The sequence below is a fragment of the Ambystoma mexicanum genome, chromosome 6q (assembly GCF_040938575.1).
Source record: "Ambystoma mexicanum isolate Mex_15411 chromosome 6q, UKY_AmexF1_1, whole genome shotgun sequence".
Taxonomy (NCBI): Eukaryota; Metazoa; Chordata; class Amphibia; order Caudata; family Ambystomatidae; genus Ambystoma; species Ambystoma mexicanum.
The window spans coordinates 1526977240-1527001937 of record NC_090937.1 but is presented as its reverse complement, the minus strand read 5'-3'; the positions used below and the strand labels follow the sequence as shown (position 1 = coordinate 1527001937).

The 24698-nt window shown below is 48.3% G+C and overlaps 1 protein-coding gene across 2 annotated transcripts in view; it reads right to left on the bottom strand.

The window, feature by feature from the left end:
• The window catches only part of RNF24 (ring finger protein 24), a 254389-nt gene that overhangs the window by 158161 nt on the left and 71530 nt on the right, over window positions 1–24698 (bottom strand). Inside the window, exon 1 of one of the 2 annotated variants that reach the window (XM_069632220.1) lies at window positions 4433–4794. The exons of the other annotated variant lie outside the window; for it this stretch is intronic. The gene's annotated coding sequence lies outside the window, so the exon portion shown is untranslated. Of the gene's footprint in view, window positions 1–4432; window positions 4795–24698 lie in introns of those variants that run through there. 2 annotated transcript variants of the gene reach the window in all.

The window sequence follows — 24698 nt, the reverse complement described above, 5'->3', positions numbered from 1 at the left end:
CAACTCATTTGATTCTTGGCAATACTTATTTTCCATTCACTTTTCCCTTATATTCAATTTAGATATTCAAGACCAAATGTCTCTAGCTTCAAAACCACCCGTCCATCATGTTAGGACCCCCTTTTCTACCCAGACGGATTCACTGACTTTCTTACGATCGGAATTTCCCTTTTGGTGGCTTCCCGGAGACTCATCTCTGTTCACGGGCTGCTCACGCTGGATCCTTCTGGGGTTTGGCATCCTCAACGGCTTCCTCGCTTTCCAGCTGCTTACTGCTGAGCTCCGGTCAGCTGCAGTGAGCGATCCTGCACAGCGAGCGGTCGCATGCCTCTCCAACTCTCCCGGTACTGTCGCTCTATACCACACTGCTTTCTCTGCTCTGACTCACGTGCCCCTCTCGCTATTTGCACCGGACCGTGCTCCATAAACCTCACAGTATCTCGGGAAGGTACCTGCTCACCGCTACAGATTCTGCCTTGGAACTCTCCTTCACGCTTGCCGTGCTTCCCCTGGTACCGCTTAGCTGAGCCTGTTTTAAAGTTCCTGGCTCAATGGTATTGAGCCCAACACTTACACCGCTCCCTTTCTTCAGCCAGTCTGTCCTCCGTTTCAATGGTGGCTTCTTTGTCTCAGTACCCAAGTGGTGTGTGTTGGAAGTAGGTTGTCTAGAAAAATAGGGAAGGGATTGATAATACCTTGGGGAATATTAGTTTCATTGGCAAAGGGAAATGGGAGATACCATGTCTCACCCAAGGGTGCCTCATCCTCACTTCCTAAGTCTCCTACACCCAGGTGACCCTCCCTCGCATATCCAACCCCAGGGTCAGGATCCGAAAGTGATGGCCTTACCCTGGCCACCGTTTGTACCCAAAGTGTGGGCGGAGTTGCTGTCACTGCCGGAAATCATGGACACACCATGCTTTTCCCCAGTGACCAGACGAAGACTGTGGCAATCCAGAGTCTCCAGGGCAAGTCCGCTCTTGAGGCAGAAACACCTTAACAAATTATAGATTGTGTGGCGCATCGAATGTGGTTTCAGTAAAAACACATCTTTACAACCCAGATTGTTGCATGCGCTACCAACATTAATAAGAAAACGTGTGCTAGCGGGAGTTCCCATCTTGAGATGGATGATCCAGTGCACTGCCGGATGTGTCACGCGCAGCAAAACTGCTGGCAGTTAACATCCATGTTTACTGCGGTGCTGCAAACGAAACAGTTGCGCCATTCAACCCAGATTCATGCCGATGTATATTAATGACGGCCAGGCAATGAAAGCTCTGCAGAAAAGCTTCGCTGAAGGCCATTTATTTAGTAAACTTACTTACTTGCTTAATGCCACGCCTGCAGAATATCTGGAAGGTATGCGAGTGTAATCAGCCGTCGGTATTACACTGAGGGACTAGCGCCACACAGGTGGTCCCTATACTGCACAGTCCTGGCTGTTTAGCCCACAGTGCATGCTGGGAGTTTTAGAACCGGCCCATCACGTAAGCGATTGAACTGCCTGTTTTGATCCACAAATGTAAGCAAACTAGTAACATCCCTCAAAAAACATGGGATTGATAGAGAAGTATGTGGTTGACGCTTGGTGCTGCCCGCATTGCTCTGCTGTGGTGTTTAAAAACAATTAGCATCAAAAACACGTGACATACAGAGGCGCTCTACATTTTGTTAATGTTAATTACTTTGTCATGGAGCACGTATCTGATACAACATAATTTTAAATTAAAACAAATATAATGTATTTTTACATGCATGGTATAAAAAAAAAACACACTTGCATGGATAACGTGCCCGTTTTTTTTCTTCCCTTCTCCTTTTCACAAATATATTCATTTTGTATGTAATGTATTATTATTTTTAAAATGAAATAAAATGTTATAATAAAAAATACCCCAGTCTACAAACAGAACTACTTTTTTACTCCCTGAAAATCCGTTCCCACTGTACTTGCTAAAGTAGGGAGTAAAATAGTCCAACCTGAAAAGCTTGTCTTGAGCCCTGTGCAGGACGAAACAAACTATGATCTCCTTAATGCAAGGTGATGTTGGCTGAAATGACAGGGTTGGGTGAAACAGTTCTGAACGAGAATGGCACTTGGCAGCTAAACCAGTGTAATTAGATTTTAAGCGTTGCAACCCAAGAAGCGATTTTACATAGATAAATGCACTATAAAAATCCAAAGGGCTATATTGCTGCAGCCAAAAAGTGGAATCCGAGTCAAATTCGGGAGGATAGCTCAGGGGCAACACGTTTGTCTTAGAGGCAAGCAGAGCAACCCAGGTTTGAATCCTGGTATCACGCTTAGAGACTGCTCTCTGGTATTAAGTGTGTTGTAAGAGATTAATTAGTAGTAGTACATACAATTTATTTCGGTATAACAACCATAAAATTAACACAAACACATACAAAATCACCACAATATAATCACAAAAGTTGCAAATAAATCCTAAAAATGGTCTTATCCAAAAATCGCAAAGATGCCAATATTCATTTAACATCACATATAAAGGAAATGTAAAATACAGTTATTAAACAGTTGATCAGTCACAGCGCAGTTAAGATATAAACAAGCACAGCAGCCCAAGTTTGGATCACAGTTTTGCGCTTAGAGTCTGGTCTCCGGTAGTAAGTGTGTTATAAAAATTATTAATTAAAATCGCCTAGAAAATGCCATAAAATAACATCCAAGATGTGAAAACATTGAGATTGGTCAGTGAACAGAAACAGATTAGGTTCACACAGAAACCGGTATGACAACAAGAAACTCGGATTGCTCTGAACATTATAGATGTGAAAGAAGTGTAGCCGTTTAAGAACCATTCACTTAAAATTGCTATTAAGTGTGTGAGATAGCACGCCCTTCATAATTCTAGATTTACTTTGCCATGAAAAATTAATATATCGGGTACATTTGCTACAGTTTCCTAAAGAAACCACCACTAAACATGGAGGGTGGATGCTGGGAGTCAAGAGGGACAGCTTTGGGTAAGAACATTTCAGAACTGAGCCCATGACGGCAAAGCATGTGTGCTATATAAAAACATAGCATTCCGTGCCATTGGAGGACTCCAATGCTTATTCCATTAATGACATACCTCATTTAGTACGGTGTGTGTAGGCGTACAGGTCTATCTTGCATCGTGAATGGCAGGGGATCCAATTTAGAAAATTGATAACATGAGGAGTTGGATCCTTGAAGGTCTATCCTTAAGATTTAGACAGACGGTTTTCAATAGCTGTCTCGTCCTTAGTAGACACGCAATCTAAAAATCAACATGCCAAGATAATTGCTGGTAAGATTGCTCAGCAGGTTAAACGCTTGTTGCTGTGATCTGTGTGTAATCTGCAGGTCGCAGGTTCGACTCCTAGCAAGGCCAACTCAGCCTCAGGAAAACCAGCTGTACGGTATTGCACTCGATAAACATATATCACAGCAGTGCTCAAAGTTGTTAAACTGTGGTTCATGGCCCTCACAACACATCCTTTAAACCTACATCGCTGTGTACGGGCATCCTCCTAGCCCCATCACCATCCATCTACTAGGCTGCCTAAATCATAATGGAAGTGTATGAGTGAGTCCACACCCGAACACACGGCTGAGTTTAAAAGTCAGTTGCAATTTCCTTACTTTTTAGCAAGAGACATGCAGATATATTTTCCTAACATTATCGCAGAGATCGAAATAAAGATTTGATGAACATGAGCTAAAAGTTATCGCCCAGTAATCAGGAGCTGCCTGTGGGGAACGAGAGGCTGGTAAATAGCATGGCGCCAATCTAACTTCCACAGGGGATACAAACTAGAACTATGTCCATTATATAGGACCCACAATGCCTAAATGTCTTACAGATGGGTCCTAATTCCACTTTATACACATATCTAACCACGTAGTTAAAAGGTCACAGGGGTACATGTTTGTATTGCATAAATTGGCCAGGCCTGGGGATACAAAAGTAGCTACTGGTTAAGGAAGTCTTAAGCTAACTAGACTCTTCTCGGCCATAAGCATTAACTAAATAGTTTACAGCAATCTCGACAATAATCTACATATTATCGAGCAAGGGAGATAGGATGAATGAATAGATGAATGTGACCAGAGAGAAAATACAAAGCCTTTGCGTGTTACTACTGGCAAACAGTGTAGAACTGTGAAAAATCCCTACAGCACCACAGGAGAGGAGGGAAGACTAGTGGCAAAAACTCCTACTCAGCCCAAAACTACTACTAAACGTCCAAACAAACAGGGTTCTATAAAAATAGAATACATTAATGCAATTGAAAATATAAGCACACTAATCAAAAATACTGTTCCCACCACTAAGAAACGGTACAGAATATGTAGACTGTCATGAATGGGGAACTCTGGATCTGAAAATAGGGGTGCACAGGCCATTTGAGCAGGTAAAGGTTTCTAGAGAGTACTTACGCCCGGTGAGAAGGTCCTTAGGAACCATTTGTTGTGCTCAGCCAGCAGATCCCAAAAGGTCCTCTGGGATGGTTAAGGGAAAGGGCTGGCTCCTTTCTTTAAAGCTTTGATCTTAACCTCTATGGAAAAGTACTTTCGCCAAGACTGTACCTCCGTAAAAGTTTCAGGTGAAAAACGTTCTTCTGAAGTTCAAAAGTATTCGACAGAGAGGGTGGTCCCGCCACCTTAAATAGGCAATCTCCCACAGCAGACTGGTCTTCTAGCCTTCTGTTAGGGGCCAATCCTGGCTGCTGTGTGATGTCATACCCTGCGTGCCTGGTCTGCATGAGATGAGGACAGGAAATATTTTAGCCTTAGAACCACCAGGATGGTAGAACCCCTCTCTTTCTCGTCATTTCCCCTCCAGAGCCACTCTAACCCTTCCCTCTCCTTCTCTACTCTGTGCTAAAGGAACTCCAGTCATGAACACCCTGGTGGGAACTGCCTTGTGTACTGACGGGGCTCGCCTTTGAAGAACTGGTTCCCAGCTGGCCCGCTGGGGAATTTCCTATCCTCTGAAGAAGGTGCCACACCTTCCCAGAGACATCAAAATTGAGTTTCCTGGACTGGGCCCAATGGTTTGTTTACGGTGAACCCCAGTCCCAGACAGCGGATTACAAATAGATCCTGGCAGCGGAATGAGTCACTGGCAACCAAGCTCATAATAAAATGACACCAAATAGCTGTTGCCATTAAAATTGTGAATGCCCAAAGACCACCATATCAACTAGATGTCGCTTACATTTGTCGAATACCACAAACCTTTATGGCAATTCTATGTAATTTTGATCAGGGTTGCCCACGGTGAAGGGCAGGCAATGCTCCTGGAAGTGGGTCCTAGTAGGCTGTTTTTAGGAATGTATAGGTTACTCTTTATTTGCCATGTTGCCAAACTACAGGGCAGCTGCTCTATGTCACTAGACGGTGCCAGCAGTCAAATATTTGCACTTTACTTTTTAGCAGGAAGCATTACCAAATGGAGGTCTGTATCAGATCTCACTTACAGGGATAGAACCACCAGCAATATTTTAAATTAAAAAAACAAAAGCCTTAGGATAATCGTGTCCTAACCACACTAATTAACCATAAAATAAGTCACATTTTATAAACGCATGGATGTGCCGTGCCCCCTAACCAGTTACAGAAATTGGCATTGTGGTGGCAGTTCAATACATAATCTCACATGTTATACAAGAATATTTTTGTATTGTATGTTGTTTTTCAATATAGTGTTTGTATATGTTTAAAATAATAAATGGCTAAATGTTTTTATAAGCCATTGTGCCGAATTAGAAAAAAAAGGTGGAATAATAAGCATGACGAGGGCTGCTCACTGTCATGACCATCACTTCTGTAATCCATTTTGGTTAGCAATATAGATTATTTGGCAGAATTCCTGCTCGTACACGCTCACCCTCCACACCCGTGCACCGTTTCCCCTAGCCTGACAGTCAGGGCTGTTGCTAGGTCTGGAAAAGATCCTGTGCTACGCTAAATGTTACTGTTGGGACTCGGGGCCAGCTAGCTTTTTGGTTGTAGACCCTGAGCTTTAATCCGGGCCTACATCCAAACACCCCTCTCCCCCATTTTCCCTAGCAACGCCTCTGCTGACAGTTCAATCTGCTATAATTCCATGTAGCATGACCCACCCGCCACTTTCTTTATACAATGGGATAAAAAGCGTGAAAAGAAGGATCATGAAGGCGAGAAACACGAAGCTCACATAGGCAGAATGCTGACACACTCTGCATCCCTTCTTCGTTTGCAACCTGATGAGGTGTTGCAATGAGGAACAGGGAAATGAAACTTAATATTGACGAACTGCCCATGCAACACCAAACTAATGGACATGACTCTTGCATAAACCTGGGAAATGTGAAAGGCTGCACTGGCCTCCATCAGGATTTGGACCCAGGATGTGCAAACCCTTTGATCAATCAAGCGGCAATGAATTAGTAAGCGAACACCCCCAGTCGCCAACAATGAAGGTCACAAGATCCAAATTGTGCATTTTTGCGTTTTCTCTTTTGATTGGACACACTTAAATTCGAATTTATTTAATCTCCCTCAGTGATACCACTGTACCACCATTGTCACAAGGCCCACTGCTACAACAGAGCTATTCTAGACAACTGACTAGGGTGTCACCAGCAAGGCCATAAGGGAAACTATTTTGTCCATAGAAAAATGACATCTAAAGCCACAGTAATGGGTGGGGGCAAAATGGTACTTCCGGGAATCGAAAAAAAAACCTTGCCCACAATGTGAGGGTGGTGTAGGAAAGCCCCCTTAGACGCTCACATCAAAAATAATGACAACCCAGGCCCAATACACCACTTGCAAGGATAACAAGTTTATTTCCACACAAAAAGCACCAGTGTACTGCAAACCTGTCTCTTGATCTATTGTTGCTAACCCTTCAATGAAGAGGGCCCCCACTACCCCCTCACGTGGTTGATCACATGCTTTTGGAATATCATCTTCTTCCCCCTTCAAATGTTACACAGTCGTGGTTTGCTAATTCTTCGTCAGAGCACATTTCTGTCAGCAAGGTAGCAGGGTTAACGGTTTTACATCGCACAATGTGGATGTTCGAGCTTCATAACAATCTTGTATGCAGGTGCACGCTGCATGGTCAGTGTCGATTTGGAGTGCTCTAAATTGCAAAAACTGCATGCCAGACGTATTATTACGGTCTGAATCTCAGCTCACCCCTTCGCTTCAATGCCCACTATTTTGTTAAGCACCTTCTGCACTTCTTTAGGTAAAGCCCTTTTATTAACAAAATAAAAAAGAGGAAATGATTGGTCCTACTGATCCCCAGTCTCCGCACGCCACAGCTACTGAACCTTAATGTATTGCGTGGGGTCTTCATCGTCCCGCATGGTATATTGGGTGATAGACTGCGGGTCTGGTGTGTCGGGGGACTTTCCCCACAGCGCTTCCATCACCTGCGCCCTGATATTGTTAACGGGCCCACCATCGTGTGCCTCATCTTCCACTTTTACTCCTGGATATCCTGCTTAAACCCACACATATCCACCCTGACCCCCACAATTGCGACAAGCAAACTTGTCATGTCCCCCAGGGCCAAGGGAAGCCCGGCTGTCTGTTTCATAAATCCATTTTCCGGACCCGCAAGTAAGTGGCAGGAGCAGCTTAATCAAATTATTTTTATCCATTTGCGCACAGGGCACAGTCCATCCTCCCTAGGCCTCTATGCAATAATGGCAACTGGGTACCTGTATTCCTCCCTTCTTTACGTCCAACACTTTCCTTTTTCCTTGCTAGTGCCACCAGGCCAAACCTATTCCTTCCCGTGGTCCCCACAAACTCTCCAACCGCGGCATAACCTCCGGTGCTTGCTACATATCACCTTCATCGTCCTCAATCTCATCCATTGTATCCCATTCGTCTTCCCTCAGCTCTCGGGTCTGCGTCCGCATTGGACCGCACAGTACCCTGTACTTTCCGCTCGCCCATTACTACCTCCCTCCTTCTAAATATGCACATCCTTTATGGCTGTGCTATCTACCCAAAACAAAATGTCTCCTGCTCTCCATTCATCCAACCCACTCCCCTTTTTTCCCCTCCCTCTTGAGTCGCTCTCAGTCGAGCTAATTTTACCTGCATAGCCTACAATGCTTTTCCTAACTCCTTCTGGGGCGGGATAGCACTTGATGTCGATATGGAAGGAGGTGGGGCAGTCGCCGGGGTGGGCACGTACGTCAAGTTTATATACCCCGTGGCTGGGCGAGTGGGTAAAGCCATATGCGCGGGAGTGCAGCCTCATTCCTTATGCTGTCACATTGCATCTAAGGTGGCCCCTTCAGTATTCTGAGTCCCACTCCCATCAGGGTCCTCCACATCCTTTATCATCTTCCACAAATCCAATATGTCTTTTTGGAGTAGTTTACCTTTATACTTCGCAGCTAAGAAAGGGCACATGTGATCTAAATCCCTCTATTGTGGGTGCCATGCTCTGGACAGGAACGGGGCATCCCCTATTGTGTCTCAACACCCATTGTTTGTGGTACTTCTCAATTTTGTCTAATGGTAATGCACTATACATGTACTCAAATGGCGTCCCCCATCCCAACTTTGCCATTTTGCGCGCCCAAAAACCCCAACCTTTGAAATCTTGCCCTGCGCACACTTTTATTATCATAGTCACTACCAGTCACCACCCCCGCCTCCGGTCGCCCCCTATCAACACTTCCTCCCCCTCCTTTTCACACAGACACAAACATGCTGTCACGCTCTCAAAACAAAATATCAACACTGGGCCATCTCTAGCCACCGACTCTCACACATAAAATCATAATGCTCTAAAACAATACACTATACACATTACAATTTGTAACATTGCTTCCTGAATACTGTAAGGGTGTTGAAGAAGCCGACACAAAGGTGGCACGATTTTGGTTATAGACATATTTATCATATTGAAAACCTGACTGTCCCTATCTCTAAGAGGGGTTTCCCTGCCTCAGAACTAATACTAGAGGGTCAGTCAGAATGTCCGTCAAATTAATCTCCACCGTCCCGTATCACAGCCTATCCCTCACAATACAACTAAAGGATAAACTAACAGAAGGTTCCTTCTCCAGAAGAAAGGCCCCTTCACCCGCTTCTTGAACAGTGTCCAAAATAATGTTCTTTTACAACAGAAATGCCAGGGGTAATGACTACCTTCCCCTGGCTTGTGGGTTCAACTCAGTCTTTATGCAATTTCACATCCAGAATAATGGGTCCCTTCTCCTGGTGTAGATCTGTACAGTTTCCATTAAAACCAAGCGAATGATTCTCTTCCCCTAGTGTCTCCAGCACAAGTCTAAGCCCAGGACCAAGAAAATGCCTACCTTCTCCTGGTATTACTTGGTACAGTTCACAAATAGGCCAGGGGAAAGGATTCTCTTCCCCTGGCGTCTTTAACAGGTACCAGGATAATGACTCCCTACTCCTGGTATATCTTGGCAAAGTTCTTTCTCACTGCTTTCAACATTTAGTAACCTTTGCCACTCTTGTTTGTTCTTAATAAAGTCCCAAATCTTGTTGGGGTCCCGGTCCCTTCTCTGGTGGTCAGTGGTTCTCGCTTTCCCACTGTTACAAGGAAGATTTCCTCTTATGTTCTTTTGCTTTCGGGTCCTAGACCCATCTGTAGCTCTTGTTTGGGTCCCCAACGCTTCTGGTACTCTGGTTAGGGATCCCAACCCTTCTCGTATTCGTGGTAGGGTCTGCCACTGACACAAGGAGGATGATGACGTTGAAGGCACGACTGACACTGGCTAGGCCCAATAGTTGCTTCACTCCCACTGGGCCGAGGGAAAGCTGTTTGAGCATCTCTCTCGCCTGTGCCAGCGTCCCCACTGATTCTCCTGTACCTACCCTTACCTTCTCGGGGGCTTCAGCACGTCACCGGGGCTTCCTGAGACCAGAATAGGCTCCATCGGCTCTGCAGGCTTCTCCCCTGATCAGGACCTGCAGCGCTGAACCTTTCCGTACAGCTCAGCTTGCTTCCCTCTCTTGGTCGTGTGCTCAGGTCTGCATCAGCAGGCCCAACAGAGAACTCTGATAGCTGTTCACCAGAGTTCTCACTGTCTCCTTCGTACTAGCCCGCCAACAGGATTTGAATCCCCTGTGTTGGAGATCTGCTAGGCCTGCTTCCTCTCATGCCTGCGTTTGACTCCGCTGCTGGGCATGAAACATCCGATAGTCATCTGTTCCATTTCATACATTGTATCCAGTTCCTCCCATGTGGCCTGCACAAGTGCTTTATCTCTGCTAATGACCATCTGCATGCCTCCTCAAGGCCACCTCTTATTACTGCTAGTATGGATAATGAGCAGCTGGCAATGCCACAAGGGTTATGAAGAGGATGGAATTCTAATAAACAGGTCAAGTAAGAGTGTTTGCCGACATACAGTAGAACATATAGCGACGTGCAGGATGCCATCTGGTGAGGTTGTGAAAGCCTTGGCTTTTTGGATTTTTATTAACATAAAATGGTGCAGGTAATTATATTCCTAAAAGGCAAGTCTTCTAATCAGACCCGCTTTTATAAAGCTCCATGCCAAAAATATACCACATACTTGAATCCTTGTGGCACCAGTACCCAGACTACTGCAGCACCTTATTCAGTGGCACAGGAAAGGGGCACCGGGTAGGTTCAAAGGTTACATGTGCATTCCCAACACCTTCTGTGACCCAAAGGTCACTTCAGCTAGAGGTACCATATTCAAAGTATAATCACTGTTGCCTTATCAGTCTGGTGGCAAGTTAATCTCCAAGACTAAACCATATCAGATAATGGTACAGTAACTGATATGAACACACAATTATTAAAGCAATACCAATTTGAGATACCAGTGTTAACCCTGTGTATCCAGGTAAGTGGTGTCATGGTGATTTGTAGTCATGCCTACCATGGCTGTCTAGAATGCTCCAAGTCACACAATAACCATGATGCTGTCTCCCATAGATTCCCCAGGAACAACTTTATGCCTACCCTCAGACAAAAGGTTCACTCACCAGGAGACCTCCTGGGAACACTGCTTCAAGAGGGCACTCATATCAAGACCAGCCTCACACCAGGGTGTTACACAACAAAGGACCTTTGAAGTCTGTCTTGAGTGGGATTAAAATAGCCAGCAAGGTGGATCTGAGAAGGGTTTCACCATCCTGTTTTCCTGTGGGGCTCTCTATCTTTCCTATCCACTTTATTTCCTGTGGCACAAGGCACTATGGGTATGATACAAGAAGGCACAAGTCCCTTATTACAGCAACATGGATTGGACTTCTGACAGCAGGCTGGCTTTTGTTCAATCCCCAATAACAATTTGCCTTTATAAAGGAAGGGGGTCTCCCAGTCCTTCCTCAATTCTTTAGGGACATTCAAGAAGACAGGAAGAATTAATGGACCTCTATTGGGGGTCAGTCCATTCCAGTCGTCCAACAGTGAGGCGAAGATAGAAGGCATCAAAGGCAGAGCAGAGCTCCGTCAACTACCAACAGTGGGAGGCTCTGCTGTTTGGACCGAAGTCTACCCCCTACCAGCTGCACTGGAGCCAGATCTCAGGGGTGGATGTACCTAACAAAAAGGAGTCTCTGGATTAGGACTCCCAGCAACCAGATAGCCCAAGAGCAGCTGGAATCCTCAGCTTTGAACTCGGTGTGGCACCCTTCAAGCCAACAGGACTGAAGGATCTCTTTTTGGCATTATTTGCATATTTTGAACTACTCACCTGCATGTTTGAACCAGCTTGACACTGCCATGCAACAGTAGTGCCGTCGCCACCTCACTGTTGCGTAAGGCTTTGACTTGCTGCATCTTTATGCATCAAATCAAACCAACAGGACATTGCCTCGACCTAACCGAATCGTAGATTCAAACCGCTGCAAGTCATTGTGTCACGTTCCGACTTGAGCCAGCTGTGACATCATCTCAGACCCGAACCTGGTGGACTCTTTTTACGCTGCCACATCTATTGCCAACTTTAACCGCACATAGCCCAGTCTCCATGCCAATACACAATCTGGATCAACATGACTCTTGAACCCAGTTCCACCGCAAGGAAAGCATCAAGGACCCCTAGTTTGGTGTCAAACCACCGAAGACCAAGAACAAGTTACTATTAAATGGTCCTGTCCCACTGGTGATCTTTTTGGAACCATAATGATTTTTATGCCCCCCTTACATACCTTTCCTTGGAAAGACATCATTTAGAACAGTGACACTGCTATGGTTGCACACCTGCCCAAGTACCCAGAGTGCTATTCCATACCAGTTCTGCATTTTGTGTGCGCTCTTACATTTTGGGGCTTTTGCTTCTGTTTTCTAGATAGTTATTTACAGGTTTTTGATGGTTTAAGTCTATATTTTTATAGAACCTTATTTGGGCATTCTTTTATTTTTGGGTTTGTGTACCAATGCGGTTTTGGTTGCTACTGTGGTCAGTTCACACCCCCGCTAAGGGTATAGCCTGCACCAGCCCTCGTTAACACAAGAGGAGACAAGTTATACCCAGGATGTGTCTGTTTTACTTGTATGATTGGGACTACTGCTGGTTTAGTAATAGTGTTGGGTGGAGAAGGTGGTTTAGCCACTACTCAACCATGTACACCTGCAGAACAATAGTAATTTCGTCACACCGAAAAATGTAAACAAATTAAATTGCTTTAAAGATACAGCATATCTTAAATACAAGCATATCTTGAGAGGTCACAGAATTTTAGGCATATTGATTGATACATGGGTTGTCATGACAATGTTATGCATTACCTATTAGATGTGGGAAAGTGATTACATAACTCCTTGTATCACGATAATATTTTGGGATTTAATCTTGATAACCTTGAACAGATTGCTTCAGTGCGCCAGATAAGCTTTTGAAGTGAAAGTATTTTACGCCCTATTTTTTTTTTAGTTGGGTGTAAAATTATTTATAAGGAGTAAAGAAAGTATGTCCTATTCCCAGACTATTTAATAAGCGAGTAAAAAGAGGTTTCAGCTGTAAAACGGAAATGTTTTCTAAGAAATATTTCTTTGCACCAATTTATTCAAACACATTAAAAAGTACATTTTTACCTCTTCGGATCAGGCAGTAATGGTAGAGCGTCTTCCTGTGGCAATAGGTTTACTACTCGCCCAAACAAAGCCATGGAATTGTGTGGATGAAAGCAGGAGGACATGCTCCAATGTGTCGGTTTCTTTCCCATGTTTGTTGGGAGTATTTGCCTATTTCTAGGTAGAAAGGTGGACGCTACACCCTTTACCTGTAGGGCTGGGTTGCATGCTACATTAATAACGAGGAACCGAAATAAAAACCGACTGGGTAATACTTCCAAAAGCCATAAAGCAAGCAAGCTGCCTCCAACCGACACACTTTACACACTGCAGATGGCTGCGCCCTGCAGCGATTATTCTAATGCAGTAGGGATAAATAATATTAAAAGTACACAATGCAAATGGGAATATTTTACTTTGGTAAATACACGATGGAGCAAAATAGAATGTATGTGTGTAAAGGAGTGTCTCGGTTTCTTCTACCACAACGCTGCCCACTGTAAAATACAGTTAGGAGATATGCAAGAAAAGTATGCACACGATGAATGAACGAAATAAGAACATTTGAAGACTTTTTTCTCTAAGGCGGTAAGTGAAGTGTGTGATTAAGCAGCAAATTGCAATGGAGAACGTCTCCGTTGTACTACAGACTGGTTAGGTGTGTTGATTTTCAGAAGCAAACACTACATATTTCAAAGTAGCTCTGTGTTGTTCTATTTGATCAGATGACAGTGTTGCAATTCTTAGGTTACCTGATATTTGTATAGCTCCTACTGCCATTTTATGGGTTTGATACGTTGTAGTTAAACTGCCTTTCGACAGACCATTGTATGCACAGACGTGAAAAATGGAGCATCACATTGCATGCAGATAGTAGATCAAATGAAGGGAAAGGAACAAGTTACTTACCTGTAACTGTTGTTCTCCAGCATGGGTCTGGCATGGATTCACATGCTCATGAATATTCCCCGTCGTCAGGCTGGGAATCCTCGGTAAAGAAAAAACCAGTATCAGTTTCGTTTCTGATCTGTCTTTCGTAGTAGTAACCAATCACTGGTCTCTGCGTCATACTGACCACAGCCAATGACTGCCCTCTACCTAAGCACCGCCTCTGGCAGCCATCTTCAGATTTGGAAGCACGTGAAGTGGCAGTATGACCAAGTGAAGAGCCGCAGAGGGGTAGGCGGGAGGGTTCGCATGTGAATCCATGCCAGACCCATGCTGGAGAACAACAGTTACAGGTAAGTAACTTGTTCCTTTCCCTACATTTGATCTTTGTTCCTTCTCCAGCATGGGGTCTGGCATGGATTCACATGCTCATGAATAAAGAATACATAGCAGTACACACATGCACAACCACAGGAGGTGGCAAAGGCTCAACATTAAGCATTGCATCAAACTCAACATTAAGCATCTTACCTCCCCACCAGGCTCACCTCAGGCGAACAGGTTGCGCAGCACTGCTTGGCCGACCCTGGACTCCTCCCTGGGATCCCGATCGACGCAGTAGAACTTCGTGAAGGTGTGCGTCGACCTCCACCTAGCAGCCATGCATATGTCCAGCAGGGGCACACCAGAAAGGAACGCCGTGGTAGCTGCGATCGCTCTGGTGGAATGGGCTCTCGGACGGCCAGGCAGCGGTCGGTTTGCCAACCGATGACAGTACATGATACAGCCGGAGAGCCATCTGGAAATGGAAGCCTTCGAGAGAGCCTTCCCCTGATTGACAGGTCCAAAGTTCACAAAGAGTTGTGACGTCTTCCGAAAACACTTCGTGCGGTCCACGTAGAACTTCAGCGCTCTAGCCACTTCCAGCGAGTGCAAAGTTCTCTCAGCCGGCGACGAAGGCGACGGGAAGAATACAGGCAACACCAAGGGTTCGTTGAGGTGGAAGTCCGACGGTACCTTGGACATGAAGGAGGGGTGCGTCCTGAGCACTACCCTCGTGTCGTGAAAAGTCAAGTACGGGGCCTTGCAGGAAAGGGCCTGGATCTCTCCCACCCGTCGTGCGGAGGTGATGGCCACAAGAAACGCTGTTTTCCACGACAGAAACTTCAACGGGGCCGAGTGCAGAGGCTCGAACGGAGGTCCCATGAGCTTGGTCAGCACCACGTTGAGCTCCCACGCTGGGGCTGGAGCCTTCACCGGCGGGAACGATCTGAACAGTCCCTTCATGAACTCTTTCACCAGTCGATGAGACCACAAGGACGTCCGCCCCGTGGTTCTGGTGTATCGGGAGATCGCAGCAAGATGAATCTTGATGGACGCGTGTGCCAGTCCAGCTTTGGCCAGCGTCAGCAGGTACGGCAGTACTTGGGGAGCCGTAATCCGTAGAGGGTTAATCTTCTGTGCATGGCACCAGACAGAGAACCTCTTCCATTTGTGTCCGTAGCATTTAAGAGTCGAGGACGCCCTGGCCTTTGCAAGAACCTCTCTGCAGTCGGCCGGTATGTCGTATCCTCCAAACTCTAGCGCTGCAGGAGCCAGGCCTGCAAGTTCAGCGATTTCGGGTCGTGGTGGAGGATGGCGCCTCCTTCCCTGGAGAGCAGATCCGGTCCACCAGCAGCTTGAATGGCGGGGACGCTGACAAGTCCAGAAGGTCCGGGAACCATATCTGCCTCGGCCACGCAGGTGCGACGAGGATCATCCTGCACCGTGACCTCTTGAGCTGGTTGACGAGCCGGATTAGCAGTGGCAAAGGAGGGAACGCGTAGAGGAACAGGCCCTCCCAGGGGAACGAGAAAGCATCGCCCATGCTCCTCGCCTGGGGAAACCTGCTGGCGAACCTCCGGCCCTTGGAGTTCGTCGCCGTCGCGAACAGGTCGATCTGGGGTGTGCCCCACCGTCGGAAGAGGCGATCCACTAGATCCTGCCGTAGTTCCCACTCGTGGCACGAGCGCAGCTCCCTGCTGAGTGAGTCGGCGATGGTGTTTTTTATCCCTGCCAGATGAAACGGCACCAGAAACATCCCTTGGGCGACTGCCCAATGCCACAGGTCCTGCGCCTCCTTGGACAGTGCTGGGGACCTGGTTCCGCCCTGTTTCCTGAGGTAAAACATGGTGGTGGTGTTGTCGGTGAAGATCCTCACCACCTTGCCCTTGAGGGACGGAAGGAAGGACCTGAGGGCCCAAAACACTGCACGGAGCTCCAGGATGTTGATATGTAGGGATTTCTCCGTCGGGAGCCAAAGGCCTCTTGCGTGCAGATTTTCGGTGTGCGCTCCCCACCCTTCCAGGGAGGCATCCGTGGTCACTGTCTCCTGGTGGGCTGGGGTCTGGAAGTCCATGCCCGCCGTCAGATGCGCGTGGGTGCCCCACCACCGGATCGCTCGTCGGAAACTCTCGTCGAGTGTGATCCTTTCCTCGAAGCTGCCCGTCGTTTGGATCCAGCGCGCGTCCAGGAACTCCTGCAACGGGCGCATCCGGAGCCTGCACATGGGAATGAGGTAGATGCAGGAAGACATCATTCCGAGGAGGGACTTGATGGACCTCACCTTGGCCGCGTCGGCCACCAACATCCGCTGCACCTTGCCCAGGATGGTCCTGGTCCTCTCCTCCGACGGGGAGGCCAGAAGGGACACTGTGTTGAGCCTCGCTCCCAGAAACAGAGCGTCTTGCGCGGGCACCAGGTGGGATTTGGCGTAGTTCACGGAGAATCCCAGGTCCCCGAGAAGTTGGACGGTCCTTGCCGTGTGAACCACGGCGAGCTCCCTTGTCTTGGCTCGGATGAGCCAGTCGTCCAGGTAGGGGTAGACGTGGATCCCTTCGCGGCGCAGCTGAGCCGCCACCGGTGCGAGGCACTTGGTGAACACCCTGGGTGCCGACCGTAGACCGAAGGGGAGGGCTTTGAACTGGTAATGACGCCCTTGACCACAAACCTGAGGAATTTTCGGTGCCCCTTCAAGATGGGAATATGGAAGTAGGCATCCTCCAAATCCAACGACGACAGGAAGTCTCCTTCCTCCAGCTGACCCAGGACGTGCTGGAGGGTGACCATCCGGAACTTTTGCGCCTTGATGAACTTGTTCAGACGTCGCAGGTCCAGGATGGGGCGCCATCCCCCCGTCTTCTTCTTCACGAGGAAGTATCTCGAGTAGACTCCGGAGCCCCGAAGCCTCTTTGGGACGAGTTCGATGGCGCCCTTCTTGAGCATCGCCTTCACCTCCAGGAGAAGTTGAGGGACATGAAGTTCTTTCCTGGCCACGGGGGGACGCGCGGACACTTTCTTTGAAACTGGAGCGCGTGGCCCCGGGCCAAGGCGTCCAGCACCCAACGGTCGGTGGAGATGGACTCCCACACGCTGACGAAGCTCGCCAGCCGGCCTCCCACCGGGGTGCTTCGGTGGGGGCCCGACCCCCTGGCCGGTTCAATCCTGCTTCGACGAGGCTTTAGCGCCTTGTCCTTGGCGACGACGGCGGGGTCCGCCAGACTTGCCTCGTCCTCTGTAGGCCTCCTGAGACGACGAGCGGGCTGCTTGACGGTAGGAGGAGAAACCGCCGCCGGAACCTTTGGAGGCGCCCTTGCCTCCGCTGCTCCGAAAGGGCGTCCGTCGTCGTTGCAGAACTCCAAGGGCCCGGGCCGTCTCGGTGTCCGCTTTAATGGCCTGAAGGGAATCGTCCACTGTTTTCCCAAACAGGTTGTTCCCATCGAAGGGCATGTCCAGGACTCTGGTCTGAACGTCTTGACGGAAGTCCGTAGCCTTGAGCCATCCACGCCGCCTAAGGCAAACGCCCAACTGGCGGAACCCAGTGTCGGCGATGTCCGTCGCAACGGTAATGGCGTGGTCCGAAGCCACCTCACCTTCCTGCAGGATCTCCAGGGCCTCTGCCCTCTTGTCGTCCGGCAAGAAGTCCAGCAGGGGAGCCAGTTTGTACCAGAGCTCCCTGTCGTATCGGGCCACGATAGCCAAGGCGTTGGCAGCTTTAATCGTCGTCGCTGCAGACGAGATGACTCTGCGTCCCATAGCGTCCAATTTCTTTCCCTCGCCGTCCGGTGGAGAAGTCGATGTGGAGGCCGCACCCCCCCCCCCCGCTTTTTTCCTGGCCGCCGCCGAGACGACGGAGTCCGGGGTAGGCTGCGCCCGGAGGCACAGGGGGGCCGTGTCCGGGACCCGGTACTTTTTCTCGTACCGGTCTCTTCTAGCTGGCGTCGTGGAAGGGTTCTTGAGGAGGGTGAGGCCCTCATCCCATGGTGCCGGGGAGGGTGCGCCCTGCCTGGCGCCCGTAGAGCCCGACCGTTCGGCGCTCCCGGTGCCAGCGGACTTGCGGTGCTTGGCCTTATGTTGGACCCCCGTCGCCGGGGCGTCCTCAAAGGTCTTAGACGACCGCTCGGATTTCTTCCTCTTCTTCTCGCCGGACGGGCTCTTCCCTTCTAGCCAGTTGGCGAGACGTTGATGGCGGTCCTTCATGGTCCGCTCCGACATGTTGCCGCAAAACGCACAGTCCTTCTCCACGTGCGTCTTGTCCTCATGTAGGCAGTAAAGACAAAAAGAGTGTTCGTCCTCCTTGAAGACGTTCTGCAGCTGGCATCCAGGGCAGACCCTGAACAGCTTTCCGGGCGTCGAGCTTCCGTTCTCCTGGGCCATGACCGGGCCTGAGAAAATTCTGGAGTCCTCCAAAAGCGTAGCTCGACGAAATATTCACCCTTGAGGGGCTCAGACGAATCCGAAACGGGTCCCCGTTGATCGGATGGAGAGTCGGTGGAGCTTGAGGCTCTTTTGACCGAAAAAACGAAGTTTTTGAGAAAAAACGTGAAAAAAATAGCACTAACGCTCGAGAGCAATAGCACGAGGATCCCAACACATGAACGTGCGGTAAAAATCTGAAGATGGCTGCCAGAGGTGGTGCTTAGGTAGAGGGCAGTCATTGGCTGTGGTCAGTATGACGCAGAGACCAGTGATTGGTTACTACTACGAAAGACAGATCAGAAACGAAACTGATACTGGTTTTCTCTTTACCGAGGATTCCCAGCCTGACGACGGGGAATATTCATGAGCATGTGAATCCATGCCAGACCCCATGCTGGAGAATGTGGATTGCAGTAGTTGACAGCGGGATCACATTTTTTTGTGTTACTCCGCCGTATTTATGTGGTGCAGCGCTAGAGGTGGAAAGGGAGCGAGAACAACTCAGATTATCAATCTCAAAGGCAACCGCCTAGAGTTGAGGGCTCTGCTTGTAGCTAATCATTGGGACTGGCCTTAGCTGAGTGACATTCATGGAGCACTGCCCTGAAGGTGGTTATCCAAGAGAGATTCATCTTCTCACTTCTCTAACTTTATTATGCAATATAGGGAGGGATACACCCTTTTTGAGTTCAATTGATATGTTATTTAGATCGCGCTTGTACACAAGTGTTTCAGAGCGTGACAAGGCAAGGGAGGGGAAGAGGGGAGAACAAAACAACAATCTTACTAGGCCCAGTGACATTGAGAACGCGTAAGTGCATGGGAGAGGGAAAGGGGAAAAGTGCATGGAAGTGGGAGAAGTAATAAATAATAATACATAAATAATAAAGGCAACAAACAGTGGTAGTGCAACAGCAAGTGGCAAGTGCTGGGTTTAAGACAGCAGACAGGGTAGGTCTGATAAGTGCAGGAAGAACAACAAAATCCCTTGATTTGTTAGAAGTGCGCCCAATGATAAAATTGGGATGGGACACACTGCATGTTTACATGTTTCTTGAGGCTACGCCACTGTGATAGGTGGACATAGATTTAACATTAGGAACACAGGTGCTAATCAGGTTCCGACTTGCACACACAGAAATGCCGAAGGAAAGCAAAACTTCAGCACTAGATAACTGAGAAAGCGAATGTGAGAAAGGGTGAGCGGGGGAGGGTGGGAAGACGGCAGGGGCAAACAGAATAGGGTAACGAGGTGGGCATGGAGGGTCTAGGCGGTGCAGGCTAAAATAGTTTCAGCAATCAACTGTTGGATTAATTACCAATAGACATAATGGGGGCACGTGCCTGGGGTCCAACGAATCAGGAAAGGGAAGATCCAGGAGTGGCAGAACTAGTGGGTTTTCCAGCGCCAGGCTTAACTGCACGATAGATTAAGAATGTCTTTTGTGCACACTAACCTGACATTTTCTCATCTACTGTATGCAAGCGAGCCGGACTTCCTTGGTTCATTTTTTCTCACTGTCAGCAGGACACTTCATCTTTTTGACGCTGCACACTTTCCCCAAGTGCCCCCTTTTGCCCAGGGGTCACCAGGTTTTAGGAGAGTTGGGAGGCACACGGGCCCAGGAATAAGGACATATGCACAATCCATCCGACAAATTGAAACCAACAATGTGTGCTTATATACGCCATAAGTGAACTCAAAAGGATTCAAACAGTTTTGTCTTTGGTGTAGACATGTAAAAGGTATTTGCTATGCATTGCTGAAATAGTGCTAACTGGCCATTAATAGTTACTTACAGCTGAAAACTGTTGGTTTTGCCAATGCGTGCTTTTAACAGGGCGTCAGTGAAGTATATGGCAACTGCCAGCACTAATTAAACTATTAGATTTCAGAAGACTGCTTTGAAATAAATTCTGGCAGACACTGCCAGTGAAAAGTTTGATTTTAAGGCTCGAAAAAAGGTACCTCAAAGAGATCTTTGGAGGGCGTCTTTTGGGCGGGTGGGGCAGGAAGTGGGGTGGGACAGGAAGTGGGTGTAAATGGCCGTAGGGATCAGTATGGGAATGGGCAGTCAATGGGTGGGTAAATACCCAAACACCACCTACAAGCATTGTGCGCCTCATCAGATGTACTGTACTGTCCCTGCCCCCTTACCACGCACTTGCGCGATCTAAATGACACCTGGCCTAGTAAGATCGTTGTCTGTCTTCCCACTGTTTCCCCCTTCCTTGCCTCGTCGTGCCTCAAAACACTTGTGTATAGGCGTGTTATAAAAGCCACATCATATCATGGCTCCTCTCCATAGATGCACTATAATGCATTCGTTTCGGATCATAAGTGGCAGAACCTTATAGCCAAAACTAAGAAATGATGTACACATCAGAGGTGGGGAAGAACTTTCATTCGTAAACCTGTAGTGGGCACTGAGGCTTGCCCATCTCCACCTGGACAAGAAAGCATGCAGTGTGGTGAAGTGTTCTGAGAATAGTGAATGGCTAACTAGTGCCGGCACTTCCATCTGCCAGGAGAATTGGTTTTTCAGCACCATGTTCACCGAAGGTTAGATGGGAGAGCAATAATGTGCAACGCCTGGCATGGGAAGTGTTGGGCGTGCAGTGCCCCCCTCCTCATCCTTCGCGTGGATATCTCAGTTTCGCTGGCTGCTCGTCTCAGTAGGAGACAAGTTGTACTTTTCAAGAACACATGGCAGGATAAAAATAGACGAAACTCCTCATGCAGTAGAAGTCGGTGTTTTGCACATATGTTGTGCTTGATTGACCCGGAAGTAAGCTGGAAACCATGTTTTATACAAGCCAACAACTAGCAATGTTGTATGTTGGCCACCTTCCAAGGCCCTTATTGAGGGGCCAGGACCATCAACCAGACCAAGGCCACCAAAAGCAACACATGCCCACCCCCAAAGTTTGCCCAACAAATGCAGTTGAACAGAGCCAGTGCCATGCACCTGGAACTGGACAACCAACCCAGAAGCACAAAAACAAGCATTAGTAATGGCAATAGTATGGGCTTTTGCATAGGCATGGCAAAGGCACTTGCCAGGCACTGCCATAGTGGTAGTAACTGGTCATTGATGGTAGCAGGAAGTGCCTGTCAAAAGTCTACTACTTATACACAAGCCAAAATGTTGGCTTTGCAAATGCGTCTTTTTAACAGGACTTCTGTATTGGACACGCATAGTGCTTATAAATCGAGTGGCTGAAGGCAGACCTGGTTAAGATATTTTAATTACACCAGTAACGCATTTACAGCATGGAGTCATTAACTCTCATAAGACTGCTTTGAAAAAAACACTGGCCAGTACTTTTGAGTACAACGTTTGATGGTAAGGCTTGATTAAAGTGAACTAAAAGAGTTATATGATATGATATCAAAATTTGAGATGCGCCTATACACAAGTGTTTCAAGGCGCAATGAGGCAAGGACGGGGGAACAGAGGGAGGACAGAGACAACGATCTTACTAGGCCAAGTGAAATTGAGATCACGCAAGTACAGGGGAGGGGTCTCAAAGGCGGTGGGGGGGGTGCCAGGGGATAGAGCATGCTGGACATGGGATCAAAATAATAACAAGAAGTATGGCCAGCAGGTACAAGAAGTATGGCCAGCAGGTGCAAGAGTAAGTGCAGACAACAGGTGTCCAAAAGTGCAAGTAGGGGGATTGTGGGGTTACATATAGAGACCTAAGTGTAAGGGTTTCTGGGAGTAGTGCGGGTGTGGAACTGGGCGGGCAGGGACCTGGGCCAGAAATCAGAGGGTAGCCAGGTGACCAGTGCTATCAGACAGGAAATCAGCAGGGGAGAGGAAGAGAGTAGCCAGAAGCATAGAGGAAGGTCTTGATTTGCTTCCGGAACTGGTCTCCTCAAGTTTTAGAGAGGCAGGGAGGCTGTTCCAGAGGGAGGACCCAGCCGAAGAAAGTGATCTACCACCAACTCGTTGCTTGGAGAAGCGACTGAGCCTGACTGAGTTGGAGGAGCGAAGAGCTCGAGTAAGAAGGTATTTACAAAGAGAGAGTTGGGGGTATTGAAGGCCCAGGCCCCAGAAGGCCTTGTGGACGATGCATAGGGTCTTGAACTTAATCCTTGCAGCGACTGAAAGCCAATGCAGACATTTCAGTGCTGGAGAGATACGATCCCTGGGCTTGAGGCCAAGGGGAAGTCTTGCAGTCCTGTTCTGGATGAGTTGCAGAGGGCGGAGAGTAGAAGCAGGCAGATTTAGTAAGAGGCTGTTGCAGTAGTACAGCCTAGAGAGAACCAGAGCTCTAGAGACAATGAACTTCTGGGGGAAGGAGAGGAAAGGAAGAATACCTCTGAGGAGGTGCAGTTAGTGGTTTGACATCGTGGAGAGATCAGAGATGTGAGGAGAAAAGGAGAGTGTGGCGTCGAAGATGACCCCGAGGTTCTTAGCCTCACAGGTGGGAGCTGGCAGAGGGCCCAGGGAGGCCGGCCAGAGTGACAGGAAAGGATGGGTGCAGGTGTGCCGATGAGGAGAATCTCCGTTTTACTGGCATGAAGGCAGAGATCGTTGGTGGCACACCACTCCTGGATAGCAGACAAGACAATCAGAGATGAGAGAAAGAGAAGAGGTGGCAGAGCAGAGCCTGAAAGAGTAATCCGCATAGCACTGAATATTTGAGCAGAGAGCGGCAATTCGGTGGGCGAGAGGTGCCAGGAATTGGTTGAAGAGCCAGGGAGAGAGGTTAGACCCCTGGGGAACACCACAGGCAGCGAGTGAGAGAGGAAAGGAAGGACCCAAGTTGGACCTGGCAGGGTCAATCAGAGAGCGACGAGGTCAGCCAGGCCAGGGCCCGATCAGTGATACCCAGGTTATCGCGGAGACGATTGAGCAGTATGGCATGGTTGACCATATCAAAAGCAGAAGAGGGATCGAGCAAGATGAAGAGAGAAGGGAGATTAGAATCAAGGTTATAGAGCAGGTCTTCATAGATGTTCAGGAGAGCAGTTTCTGTGCTTCTGGCTGCTTTGGAGCCACTCTGATCGTCATGGAGACAACCAACAGATTCACTGTGACGATTAAGCTGGGAGATGGCCAGCTTTTCCAGGAGTTTGCCCGGTAACGGAGTGAGGGAGATCGGGCGATAGTAAGCCGGGCAGGAGGGGTCGGCTGAGATTTTCTTGAGAAGAGGGTGCACAAGAGAGTGCTTCAGGGGGAAGGGAAGGAGCGAGGTGTCAATGTGGTCAATGATGGCTTTGGAAGAACAGGGAAGAATCCGTTTTGACAAGACTTTTATAGATCGGACATGTCTAGAAACCTCGTCTGGGGAGAAAAGAGTAAAGGAAGAGAAAGAGGGAGGAGAGGTGGCCACATTAGAGGAGAGAGTAGAGGGAGAAGGAGGAGACGAGAGGGTGGACAGGATGTCCTGGGTTTTAGAGAGGAAATAAGAAGCCAGGGCCGTGCAGAGGGCCTGGAGGGGACATGAGAGGTAGAGCCTGCAGCAGGATTTGCCAGCTCCCTGCAGATTTTAAACAGTTCGGCCGAGTTGTTAGATGCCGCAGAGACGCAGGCTTGGATGTGGGCTCTTTTTTTTTAGTGCGGACAGAGACCCGGTATTGCCTTTGGAGCAGGCGGCAAGCCAGTTTGTGAGAGGATGCACAAGAAGCTAGCGATTTGCTTGCACTTGCGTTTAAGGGTGACAAGGTCACAGTCATGCCAGTAGTTGCACTTGGCTTTGGGCTTCAAGAGGATCCTCCAGACGAGGCAAGAACAGAGTATCAGAGATAGAAGAGTGGAGCATGGAAAGGGCTGTGTCAGGATGTGAGTCAGCCAGAGGAGGAGGAGGGGTAGGGGAGAGAAAGCGGCAGCGAAAGCCGCAACCGACACACGCTTCATGGGTTCGATGACCGAGAAGGTAGGTAGGTGGCAGTGTTGGAGTTGGCTTGGCCTGAGGGGTAGAGAAGGAGAGATGGGAGGAAAGGAGAACATGATCACTCCAGGAGCGAGGAGTGATGAGGGGGATATAGAGGGGGACTTTGAGGTGTTGTTTTGGGTTGGCAGG